General features: G+C 44.5%; 1 non-coding gene across 1 annotated transcript; it reads left to right on the top strand.

The window, feature by feature from the left end:
- Positions 1–1,377: 1,377 nt before the first annotated feature.
- Positions 1,378–1,450, top strand: Trnaa-cgc. The gene has a single exon. It is a non-coding gene; the product is annotated as a tRNA-Ala (tRNA).
- Positions 1,451–13,658: the final 12,208 nt, after the last annotated feature.

Genomic DNA, 13,658 nt, shown 5'->3' with positions numbered 1-13,658 from the left:
ACCGTAGCCCCGTAATTGTCAATAAATGCGTGACATGTGCGCAGACACCTGCTGTCACATACTTCTGGAAACTTATTGATGACATCCATCGCAGAATCGCTGCTGTATGGCGTTCCTCAGGTGGATCTATACTCTATTCAGAAGCTGATCATAATGATTTGAATCGCTGGTGTATGGGGATAAGTGGAGAAATCTCGTATTTTATTCTATCAGTAGTCCAGTTATTATATTTAATTAGGATGTAAAGCGTGTAAGCGTACGAGAGGTTACGTAGCCCGTGAAAGTGCAGCGTTAATTACTGTAGCAGATGAATCAATACCAACAAAATCTTATTACAGTTCAAAAGAGTTTGCTAATTCTAACGACTCTGTATAATTTCGAAGTACGCTTGAAAAAATAAGTTCTCCCTGTTTTCCCTATTTATTTTTTAACGCACACGTAGGATAATGTGAGGTAACTCGGTAGCTTTTCAGTTTACGCTTTAAACGGTAATGTGAACTCTCGCAGCTTTGAGTTCAATATCCGAGGGTTGGAGCCGGCCGCGGCGGTCATGCGGTTCTAGGCGCTGTAGTCCGGAACCGCGCGACTGCTATGGTCGCAGGTTCGAATCCTGCCTCGGGCATGGATGTCTGTCTTGTCCTTAGGTTAGTTAGGTTTAAGTAGTTCTAAGTTCTAGGGGACTGATGACCTCAGATGCTAAGTCCCATAGTGCTCAGAGCCATTTGAACCATTTTTTCGAGGGTTGCAACTTAAATAGTGGCAACTATTTAATCACAACCGATACAAAAGAGTTACATGTTTGCACCTGTTACTGTCCCGCAAAGTAGTCACCAGTGTGTAGAACCTCTTGCCAGCGATGTGGAAGAGATATTATACCGTTAGCAGATGTTGATGGTGCGAATGGAGCGGTCTACCGCCTGTCGAATCTCTGGAACAGTTCTGAAGCGAATGTGAAGAAGTGTTTTCTTCATCTTCGGAATCGGATCAAAGTCACAACGACTTAAGTCCGGGGGGTATGGTGGATGGTACAGTACTTCCCAGTCCCACCGACCGAACAGAGTAGCCACAGCTTGCGCTGTATGAGCCCACGCATTGTCGTGCAAAATGATGGGTGGGTTGCGCAGAAAGTGTCGCCGCTCTTTTCCCAAAGCTGGATGCAGGCGATGCCCAAAAAACGAACAGTAATATTGTGCACTGACGGCCTACCGTGGAGGAACGTAATACGTTAGGATAACACCATCACAGTCGTACACGACAGTCACCATAACATTCACCACACTGCTGTTGATATACTTTCCAGGATGTGAGGTCGTGGTCCAAGAACTTTTCTGCTCCTTACGTTTCGTCCAGGACTGCGCTGGACTTCCTCAGAGACCGAGCTAGGTGGCGCAGTGGTTAGCACACTGGACTCGCATTCGGGAGGACGACGGTTCAATCCCGTCTCCAGCCATCCTGATTTAGGTTTTCCGTGATTTCCCTAAATCGTTTCAGGCAAATGCCGGGATGGTTCCTTTGAAAGGGCACGGCCGATTTCCTTCCCAATCCTTCCCTAACCCGAGCTTGCGCTCCGTCTCTAATGACCTCGTTGTCGACGGGACGTTAAACACTAACCACCACCACCACCACCACCACTTCTTCAGAGGGGCTGCTCCGCTGAGTCTTGCCGACTGACTGGTCGGGTGTCTGAGAGCGACTTATATATTGTGAGAAAGGGGGGTGTGGTTCAGGTGACACGTGATGAGCAGTGATAATCCATAGCAAAGATAAGGTTGACTATCGATTACCACCTTGTCAAAGATAAAAATTGTTAGCAATTTTGTAGAGCCACTGTCCATATATCGCTAAGTTTCATACCCTCCTCTTTCCTATTAAAATTATCGTGATGTTTATAAATTTTGATAGCTTCTCTATATAGCCGTGGATAGTAATTTAACGTTGTAGATAAAACTTCGGTATCCGAAAACTTCACTTGGTGGTTGCCTGGTTAAGAGCATGTTCCGCTACACCACACTGAGGCTCTGACGCGCTTTAGACCTTCACGGCGACCCATAATGACGCCATTCGTTGGACTGGCGTTTCAGTTTTGCCTCGTACGGTGTGGCCCATGTCTCATCCAGAAGAAAGCCTCTCCTTCACGCTCATAGCGCTCGAAGTGAGTCTGAGCAGCGTCGTAACGCATCCATTTCTGCATTTCCGCCATTTCGTGCGGAACCTATCGTGATGCAATTTTTCGCATGCCTAGGCGTTCCTTCAGGTTGCGAAGCACAGTCGTATGCTCTCATTCGGTTTCGTGGACGCGCTCACGAATCGTATGGCGTCGATTACTGTCCACTAAGGCACCAACAGCATCCGCATCTTCAGAGATGCTAGGACGACCTGCCCGAAGCATGTCTGCCACAGTTTGCCGACCTTCGTTGAAGGCTTTTACTCAACGTGCCACTGTTCTATACGGCAATGCCGATTTCCCGCACGCCGCTTGAAGACCTTGATGACATTGTCGTGCTGTACGACCTCTGGCACATCCAATCTTGATCCAACTCTGTTATTCCTGATTCTAAAACATAGTAACACCGTTACGTTAGACCGCTCGCTCACAAGTGAATGTGTTTCCCTCGATGGTGCGCACGCCGGTGTCGTGAGACTGGCGAGTCCATTTGCTCGGAGGTAAGGTAGGTATGTCAACAACATGTGCTATCAGCGACAATAGTCGATTCCATTGCATAGTGTCTCCACAACAGTGTTGCCACTATTTAAGTTCCAACCTACGTATTTGTACAATCAATGACCGTCGTCAATGGAGCAACGACTTTCTATTGTTTAGTTACACGGAATAAGAATGAGTGTACTGAGGAAACATACGTCTCTTACTGCTAGTGGAGGGTTAATTGCTTGGAAATCATTGAACCGATTACTGCATACAGTACACGGTATCAATATTTTCCAAAATGTTGGTCGCGAAAATGTGTTTTTTCAGTGTCAAAAGTTTTGGATGGATCTTGGCCTAGCGATCATTTGTACACCTATCAGAAATAGTGCATATTGTAGCTTTCTACAGTACAGGGACAAAATTTAAATGTTACTCACTTCCTCCAGTCCAGGCCTACTGGGCAACTTGTTTGGGTCTTTTGGGTTAGGTGTGGTCTACAGTGGACCTTAACCGGCTTATAAAAGCACCATTTTGGGTTAGGTGTGGTCTACAGTGGACCTTAACCGGCCTATAAAAGCACCATTTTGGGTTAGGTGTGGTCTACAGTGGACCTTAAGCGTCTTATAAAAGCACCATTTGTTCATGGCGATTCTTGAGAAAACCTCGAAAAATCACGATTTTTGGATACGAAAAATACCACATGTGGGGATGGCTACTTCTATAACTTCAGTTTATGGCAGCTCGTCGAAAGTTTTACAATATGCTCTTACGATATTCTCGGGGATCTTCGAATCTTTTCTCCATATCATTATCCGTTACCGATATCCAGAGATTCAAAGTTACCATAATGCTTCAGAAAAGCGCAAACGGGTTTTTAGTCTTTGTCGCACTGCAGGCAGCAATAACCTAAATAATTAACCATTTTAAACGTGTCAAATTTTAACTCTGCCTTTTTGAGAGGCGCTGTTTTTCCGTTTACGAAAATCTGTACCTATTATCAAAGTACATTCGTAAAACCATGATTTTTGGGTATCAATAGTACCAGTTGTGGTGATGGCCACTTACATATTTCAGTTCAATGCCAATTGGCAAAATTTTATGTTCTGAATATGATGTTGTCGTACAACCTTGAAACTTTTCCGATATCATTTCCGTTACCGAGATCCAGAGGTTGAAAGCTGTCGTACTGTTGCTGTAAGCTATCCACGTAATATCTGGTCTAAGGCGTAAATGCAGTTTTAACTAACGTGATGAAGGAATTGCAAGGGATCTACGGTCGTCGCAAGGTTTCTGAGGGCATCAAACTATGTTTTAAGTCAGTAGTTTTTCAAGAATAAAATATTAATATCCGCTGTGTCTGTATCACGGGCACTTGACGCCAAATAAATATGCGCAAAGCAATTCTTTAGTGACAAAAAAGGGATAAAAGAGTCATAAAATGCGAGAAAAGTCTTGAAAGCATTGCCAAAAGTTGTATAAAACTGGAAACTTCTGTAAAATATTTGTACTATCATTTTTACTCCTTTAAGATATGCTGTAGCTCCAAAGAAACTGATGTAGGCATGTGTAATCAAATACAGAGATACACAAACAGGCAGGAAACGGTCCTGCGGTCGGCAAAGCCTATATAACACAACAAGTGTCTGTCATAGTTGATAGACCGGTTACTGCTGCTACAATGGCAGGTTATCAGGATTTAAGTGAGTTTGATAGTGGTGTACTCGGCGCACGAGCGATGGGACACAGCATCTCCGAGGTAGCGAGAAGGTGGGGATTTTCCCGTACGATCATTTCACGTAAATATCAAAAATCCGGTAAAATATCAAATCTTCGACATCGCGCCGGCCGGAAAAGGATCCTGCAAGAAAGGGACCAGCGACGACTGAAGAGAATCGTTCAACGTGACAAAAGTGCAACCCTTCCGCAAATTGCTACAGATTTCAATGCTCGGGCATTAAGAAGTGTCTGCCTACGAACCATTGAACGAAACATCATCGATATGAGCTTTAGGAGCCGATGGCCCATTCGTGTGCCCTTAATGACTGCACATCACAAAGCTTTTTTTTTACGGCTCGTCTGGGTCCGTCAACACCGACAGTGGACTGTTGACTGGAAACACGTTGCCTGGTCGGCTGAGTCTCGTTTCAAATTGTATCGAGCGGATGGACGTGTGCAGGTGTGGAGACAAACCCCATGAAACTATGGACCGTGCATGTCAGCAGGTGCCGGCCGAAGTGGCCGTGCGGTTAAAGGCGCTGCAGTCTGGAACCGCAAGACCGCTACGGTCGCAGGTTCGAATCCTGCCTCGGGCATGGATGTTTGTGATGTCCTTAGGTTAGTTAGGTTTAACTAGTTCTAAGTTCTAGGGGACTAATGACCTCAGCAGTTGAGTCCCATAGTGCTCAGAGCCATTTGAACCATTTGTCCGCAGGTGACTGTTCAAGCTGGTGGAGGCTCGGTAACGGTGTGGGGCGTGTGCAGTTGGAGTGATATGGGACCCCGATACGTCTAGATACGACTCTGACAGGTGACACGTACGTACGCATCCTGTCTGATCACCTGCATCCATTTATATCTGTTGTGCATTCCGACGGACTTGGAATTGCTGCAGGACAATGCGACGCCCCACACGTCCAGAATTGCTATAGAGTGGGGGAACACTCTTCCGTGTTTAAACACTTCCGCTGGCCATCAGACTGAGTTTAAACACTTCCAGACAAGAACATTATTGAGAATATCAGGGATGCCTTGCAACTGTTCAGAAAAGATTTCCACCCCCTTGCAGTCTTACGGATTTATGGACGGCTCTGCCGGATTCATAGTGTTAATTCCCTCCAGCAGTACTTCGGACATTAGTCGAGTGCATGCCACGTCGTGTTGCAGCACTTCTGCGTTCTTTCGGGGCCCCTAGACGATATTAGGAGGTGTACCAGTTTCTTCGGCTCTTCAGTTTAATAATCATACGCCAAACGTTTTCGATGGAATGGTATGAATGAGCAAAGTATCCAGAAAAAACTTAAAGCAAACGTTTTTGTGTTAACCTTATAATATTCGTACTTATTTTTTGTTTATATGTCAAGGTATATAAACGTGTCAAAAAATATTAATAAACTGTCAAAATTTTACTGACCTAGAGAAATCGTTTCCTGCAGGACACCTTGTTGCGGCAGGAAAAGAAGGGAACCAGCGGAGAGGTGATCCTGTCAGAGCACAAAAAGGGCAAATATGTTCGTAACAGACTCTGACAGAAATGTGAGGAACCAGCTACTTCAGTACTCATTCCGCCTTCGTCACCAAAAATTTAGCGATGCCAACATACTCGCGCTTTTTTGGCGCTGAAAGGGTATGAAAGAGTAACACTGACGATGAAGGAGAGAGAATACATTGCCGATGGGCGAGAAAGACAAAAGTAGGTAGTGAGGAAAGTGGCAGTGAGATATACAGTAAATCAAAGGGGAAGCAAGGAGACAGTGAGAGAGAGGCTTAGAGAAACAGTGGCAGTGAGAGGGAGCTACTGAGTATGAAAGCTTAAATCAAAAAGGAGACTAGGTAAAGGCATTTAGAATGTTATGTGTCAAAAGAGCGCTTATATGTTCGCCTGACAAAATATTTGGTGAGGACGGCAAAATGAGGATTGAGTCGGCTGGCTTCCCGCTCTACTGCAGATTGTTTGTAACACACTCGACTTTTTTATGATCCGACTAGAGCAGATTTCTCAGTTAATTACACGCATTAAAAAATGTTTTGCATCCCCCCAGTTCCCAGAACTTCTGAAGACAGACGTTGACTCTAGATATTGTATCACAAACACAGTCACTTTGACTGTTCAGCGATGTCACTAAACCCGCCAAAAGAAGTAAACAACCATGCATGATCAGCGCCTATTAGACGGAGGAGGTCCGACAGCCGATCAGTTCCCGTCATTCCACCAGAAAGGAGGTAAACGGCTTGTGTTGTCTGTAGTTCAACCATGCCTAGGCGGTCAATACAGCGGTTCGATCGCGTCCGCATTGTTATTTCGTGCCAGGAAGGGCTCTAAACAAGGAAAGTGTCCAGGCGTCTCGGAGTGAACCAAAGCGATATTGTTCGGACATGGAGGAGTTACAGAGAGACAGAAACTGTCGATGGCATGCATCGCTCAGGCCGCCCAAGGGCTACTACAGCAGTGGATGACCGCTACCTATGGATTATGGCTGGGAGGAACCCTGACAGCAACGCCATCATGTTGAACAACGCTTTTCGTGCTGCCACAGGACGTCGTGTCACGACCCAAACTGTGCGCAATAGGCTGCATGATGGGGAACTTCACACCCGACGTCCATGGCGAGGTCCATATTTGAAACAACACCATGCAGCGCGGTAGAAATAGGCCCAACAACCTGTGTAATGGGCCGCTCACGATTGGCATCACGTTCTCTTCACCGATGAGTGTCGCGTATTCCTTCAACCAGACAGTCGTCGGAGACGTGTTTGGAGGCAACCCGGTCACGCTGAACGCCTTAGGCACACTGTCCAGCGAGTGCAGCAAGGGCCGGCAGTGGTGGCCGAGCGGTTCTAGGCGCTACAGTCTGGAACCGCGCAACTGCTGCGGTCGCAGGTTCGAATCCTGCCTCGGGCATGGGTGTGTGTGATGTCCTTAGGTTAGTTAGGTTTAAGTAGTGCTAAGTTCTAGGGGGCTGATGACCGCAAAAGTTAAGTCCCATAGTGCTCAGAGACATTTTTTTTTGCAGCAAGGTGGAGGGGTATAATGGTGAGGCATTCGTCTCTATGGACGGCAATTCGCGGCTCCATCGTGCACATCTTCTGAATGATTTCCTTCAGGATAACGACATCGCACGACTAGAGTGGCCAGCATGTTCTCCAGACGTGAACCCTATCGAACATGCCTGGCATAGATTGGAAAGGGCTGCTTATGGACGACGTGTCCCACCAACTACTCTGAGTAATCTACGGTGAACAGCCGTTGAGGAGAGGGACAATATGGACCAACAGTGCTTTGATGAACTTGTGGATAGTATGCCATGACGAATACAGGCATGCATCAATGCAAGAGGACTTGCACCGGCGTGTACAACAATTTGGACCACCACCTCTGAAGGACTCGCTGTATGGTGATACAACAAGCAATGTACGGTTTTCATGAGCAATAAAAACAGGAAAATGATGTTTAAGTTGGCTAAAATGGTTCAAATGGCTCTGAGCACTATGGGACTTAACTTCTGAGGTCATCAGTCCCCTAGAGCTTAGAACTACTTAAACCTAACTAACCTAAGAACAAGTCATACATCCATGCCCGAGGCAGGATTAGAACCTGCGACCGTAGCCGTCGCACGGTTCCAGACTGAAGCGCCTAGAACCGCTCGGCCACACCGGCCGGCGATGTTTAGGTTGATCTCCATACCAATTCTCTGTACAGGTTCCGGAACCCTCGGAACCGACGTGGTGCAAAACTTTTTTTGATGTGTGCGTCATTGCATTAGCTGATTTTGAATAAAAATGGTAAAGATATTGATGGAATTAGTGACGAAATAATTAAGAAGAATTCTTTTAAAAATGCTTTTTTTTAGAATACGTTATCATATTTTTACTTTGTAATGCGTCTAACATTTATTTAACGAGGTACGCTAAATGCGTTATAGACTAATTCTGTGACCAAGAATAATGTTAATCAAAAGACCTTCATTTCCAAAGCTATATACTGAGTATAAAATTCAGTAATTTGAATAATAGAATTATAGCCCCTCCAGTACGTGCTGAGGTGACAAAAGTCACAGGATACCTCCAAATATCGTATCAGACCTCCTTTTGCCCGGTGCAGTGCAACAACTCGACGTGGTATGGACTCAACAAGTAGTTGGGAGTCTCCTGTGCAGGAATACTGAGCCATGCCGCCTCTATAGCTCTCCATTATCGCGAAAAGCCAGTGAGAATTTTGTGCAGGAACTGACCTCTCGATTATGTCCCATAGGTGTTCGATGGAATTCATATCGGGCGATGAGGGTGGTCAAATCTTTCACTCGAATTGTTCAGAAGGTTCTTCAAACCAACCGAAAACAATTGCAGTCTGGTGAACGGTTTGGGGACATGGAAATGGCTGCTAGTGATCTCCAGGCAGCCGAAGATAACTATTTCCAGTCAATTATCGATTCAGTTGGACCAGAAGACCAAACACAGCCCACATTACAGAGCCGTCACCAGCTTGCACTATGTCTTGTTGACAACTTGGGTCCGGGTCTTCATGCCGTCTGTACCACACTCTAACCGTACCATCAGCACTTAGCAATTGAAATTGGGACTCATTTGGCCAGGGCACCGTTTTCCATTGTCGTAGAGTCCAACCGATATTGTCTGTAGCCCAGGAGAGGCGCTGCAGGCGATGACGTGCTGCTAGCTCGTGTTGGTCGTCTGCTGCCATAACCCATCAATATCCATTATCGTCATTTCGCGCAATGTCCTAACGAATATGTTAGTGTACGTCCCACATTGATTTCTGCGGTCATTTCACGCAGTGTTGCTTGTATGTTAGCACTTCCAGCTCTGAGCAAACGCCACTGCTCTTGGTAGTTACGTGAAGGCCGTCGGCCACAGTATTGCCCGTGGTGGGAGGTAAAACCTGAAATATGATATTCTCGGCACACTCTTGACACTAAGGATCTTGGAATACGGAATTCGCAAAAGATTTCCGAAATGGAATGTCCCACATGTTTGCTCCAACTACCATTCCGCGTTCAGAGTCTGTTAACTACCATCGAGCGGTCCTAATCATGTCGGATGACATGAATCAACAGACTATTAATGACAGGTTCGCCAATGCACTGCCCTCTTATGCCCTGTGTATCTGTTACTATCGCCATCTCAGTTTCTCGTGTATATTTGTAGTAATTGATTGTTCAACCGAAGGACGTACGGAAATGTGTGACGTTATTCCTACAAATCATAAAGAAATGAATTCTCAAGCATCTGACTGCGAGTTTTTCAAACATTCTCTAACAACTCATTTAACAACTGTTCTGCAGTCCTCCTGTACGCAATGGACGACTCATCTCGTCATACCGCTGCAACTGCGTGATCAGGAACATGCTAAAAATATTTGAAAAGCATTACTGGGATCCATGCTGAGTGTAATGCTTGATCATAATAATTACAATAACTACCGCCATATTTTTATAGAGAAATTGAATGATCACGAGGGGTTCGATCAACTAGCCTTAAACTGTGTAAAAAATGAAAGGAGTCACTAAAGACTTTAATTTACAATATTCGCAAAACAGATTATTTAAAAACTGACAAACTTTATAGAGACTTAATTATTCCACAATGTCTGTACTCTATAAACACGTCTCTGGCCACAACAATGATACGAATATTACTCTCAATGTATGCATTCACAGATCTGACAAATCCCTCAAGTGCGCAAGCAAGTAACAACTACGTGCAGCAAAAAGGCAAATTACCCAAAATCCTCAATTAATACCAATTTTCTTCCGGCGCTACTAGCACGATCTCGGCAGACTGCGACCTCTCATGTCGCTCAGCTTCTCTCGATCGCAGACTTCGGACGTCCACTTCCGACTCCTTCCAACAATTGTTCGCTCGCTATTACTCGCAATAATAATATCTCAGACTCAGAGTTTGTGCATGCACACCACAGCAGAATCATTGGTCAACTTTGCAAAGAAGTATCAACGACCAAGCCGGCTCGAGTTGTCGAGCGATTCTAGGCACTACAGTCTGGAACCACGCTACCGCTACGGTCGCAGGTTCAGATCCTGCCTCGAGCATGAGTGTGTGTGATGTCCTTAGGGTAGTTAGGTTTACGTAGTCCTAAGTTCTAGGGGACTCATGACCTCAGAAGTTAAGTCCCATAGTGCTCAGAGTCATTTGAACCATCAACGTCCAGCTGTACAGGGTGGTCGAAAATTCCCGTTACAGACTTCTAGGACTTGTAGAGGAGAGTGAGTACATCGTATTTTGAGTAGGAATCCATGTCCGGAAACGAGACTACGGAGCGTCAAAGTTGCAGGCGCAGGAGTCTGTAAATGTACGTATACACGGGGTGGTTCCATGATGATGTTACAGACTTTCTAGGATGATGGAGAACGATAAATGTATTAATTTGAAGTAAAGATCCATGTACCGGAAACGAACGAGACGAAAGTTACAAACGAAAACCGTTCTGATACCTCTGACTGTTGAATACGTTCCGGTTCTTGTGTCGCGAAGAGTGTAGGGCTGGTAACTTTCAGTGGTGGTAGTGTGGACAAAAACGAGAAAAAATGTCCAATAAACGTGAGCTCTAAATTGCATACCTCAGAAGCTATGACCATTCGTTTATGTTCGCTAATGTGTAACACATCTCCTCTACTGAGCAACTGTGTAGTTACAGGGAAATGCAAAGGCTCAAACTAGATACGGTAGAAGTCTATGAAGTGAAATGGAAAAAAGACAGGGATTTCTGGTGAGATGAGTATAGGGTGTATTAGCAGCAGAAAATGGTATAAAGGGAGTAGGATTCGTTATGAATAGGAAGGTAGGGCAAAGAGTGTGTTACTGTGAACAGTTCAGTGATAAGGTTGTTCTTATCAGAATCGACAGTAGATCAACTCCAACAACGAGTGTTCGACGTCGCAAAGTGAAGATGAAGAGATAGAGAAAGTATATGAGGATATTGAAAGGGTAATACAGTACGTAAAGGGAGACGAAAATCTAATAGTCATGTGAGACTGGAATGCAGTTGTAGGGGAAGGATTAGAAGAAAAGGTTACAGGAGAATACGGGTTGGGGACAGGAATGAGAGAGGAGAAAGACTAATTGAGTTCTGTAACGAGTTTCAGCTAGTAATAGGGAACACTCTGTTCAAGAATCACAACAGGAGGAGGTATACTTGGAAAAGACCGGAAGATACCGGAAGATTTCAGCTAGGGGATCCAGTATGCGAATCGGAATATAAAAGAGCTTTGGAGGACTTAAGATCAAATAAGGCAGAAGGAATAGATGACATCTACATGTAGATGTAGATGTGAACATTCCATCAGAATTTCTAAAATCACAGGGACAAGTGGCAACAAAAGACTTTTCACTTTTGTGTGTAGAATATATGAGTCTAGCGACACACCATCTGGCTTTGGGAAAAATATCGTTCACACAATTCCGAAGACTGCGAAGGCTGGCAAGTGCGAAAATTACCGCACAGTCAGCTTAACAGCTCATACAACCAAGCTGCTTACAAGAATAACGCATAGAAGAATGGAAAGGAAAGTTTAGGATGTGCTAGATGACGATCAGTTTGGCTTTAGAAAAGGTAAAGGCATGAGAGAGACAGTTCTGACGTTGCGGTTGATAATGGGAGCAAGACTAAAGAAAAATCAAGACACATTCATAGGATTTGTCGACCTGGGAAAAGCTTTCGACAGTGTAAAATGGTGCAAGATGTTCGAAACTCTGAGAAAAATAGAGGTAAGCTATAGAAAGAGACGGGCAATACATAATATTTACGAGACCCAAGAGGGAATAATAAGAGTGGGGGACGGAAAACGAAGTGCTCGGATTAAAAAGGGTGTAAGACAGGGATATATTCCCCCCCCCCCCCCTTCTCTTCAGTCCGTACATCGAAGAAGCAATGATGGAAATGAAAGAAAGGCTAAGGAATGGAATTAAAATTCAAGATGAATGGATATCAATGATACGATTCGTTGATGACATTGCTATCCTGACTGAAAATGAAGAAGAACTACAGGATATGCTGAAAAGAATGAACATTTCTAATGAGTACAGAATATTATTGAGAATAAATCGAAGAAAGACGAATGTAATGACAAGCAAGAGAAATAAGAACAGCGACAAGCTTAACATCAGGATTGATGGCCATGAAGTAGATGAAGTTAATGAATTCTGCTACCTAGGCACCAAAATAACCAATGATGCACGGAGCAAGGAGGACATCAAGAGCAGACTAGAACTGGCGAAAAGGGAATTCCCGGCCAAGAGAAGTCTACTAGTATCAAACATAGGCCTTAATTTCACGAAGAAATTTCTGAGAACATACGTCTGAAGTACAGCATTGTATGATATTGAAACATGGACTGTGGGAAAACCGGAACAGAAGAGAATCAAAGCATTTGAGATGTGGTGCTACAGAAGAATGTTGAAAAATAAGTGGACTGATAAGGTACGGAATGAGGAGGTTCTGCGCAGAATCGGAGAGGAAAGAAATATATGGAAAACACTGATAACGAGAATTGACAGGATGATAGGACACCTATTACGACATCAGGGAATGACTTCTGTGGTACTAGAGGGAGCTGTAAAGAGCAAAAACTCTGGAGGAGGACAGAGATTTTAATACATCCAGCAAATAATTGAGGTCGTAAGTTGCAGGTGCTACTCTGAGATGAAGAGGTTGGCACAGGAGAGAAATTGGTGACGGGCCGCATCAAACCAGTCAGAAGACTGATGACCCAAAGAAAAAAAAAATGTTCCATCAGTGGCCAACTTACATCTGCTCAAGTCAAGTATAATTTGTATAAATAAAGTAATGACACCAAGGGCCAGAAATGCTTCACATATCACAAGTATTAATGACGTATAGCGGCAGGACAACTTAGCGACGGAGGCAATAGGTTGTTACTGACTTCTGATCATTGGCATTTGTAATTAGAATCAGATGTCGACAGGAAAAGAGTGATTCAATGATTCATGTGAGTGAATGTGTGTTCCTTAATAAGGACGACTAACGGACAAGTCACAAGTGCCTAGTGGCAGAAGAGAAACTATAAGCGATTACTGACTTTGCTTGTTCAAGGCGGCAGGCGTCCTCAATACAGCGGCTTTGCTTCTAAGCCTCTCCTGGTTTCAACCTGCTGTTTTTACAACTACTTCCCTATAACAATGCCATCTTGAGACCAAGTGGTAACTACATGCTTTCACTCTGAGGATCTAAAGGAGTTTGGCCTGCCTTCAATGGATTCTTGCCAATTGGAGAATGTGATCATTTGGGAAATGGAAAGGGGAA

This window comes from Schistocerca americana, chromosome 4 (assembly GCF_021461395.2).
Source record: "Schistocerca americana isolate TAMUIC-IGC-003095 chromosome 4, iqSchAmer2.1, whole genome shotgun sequence".
In the NCBI taxonomy this organism is placed as follows: Eukaryota; Metazoa; Arthropoda; class Insecta; order Orthoptera; family Acrididae; genus Schistocerca; species Schistocerca americana.
Note: the sequence above shows the minus strand (reverse complement) of the source record. Positions and strands in the feature narration are given on the sequence as shown.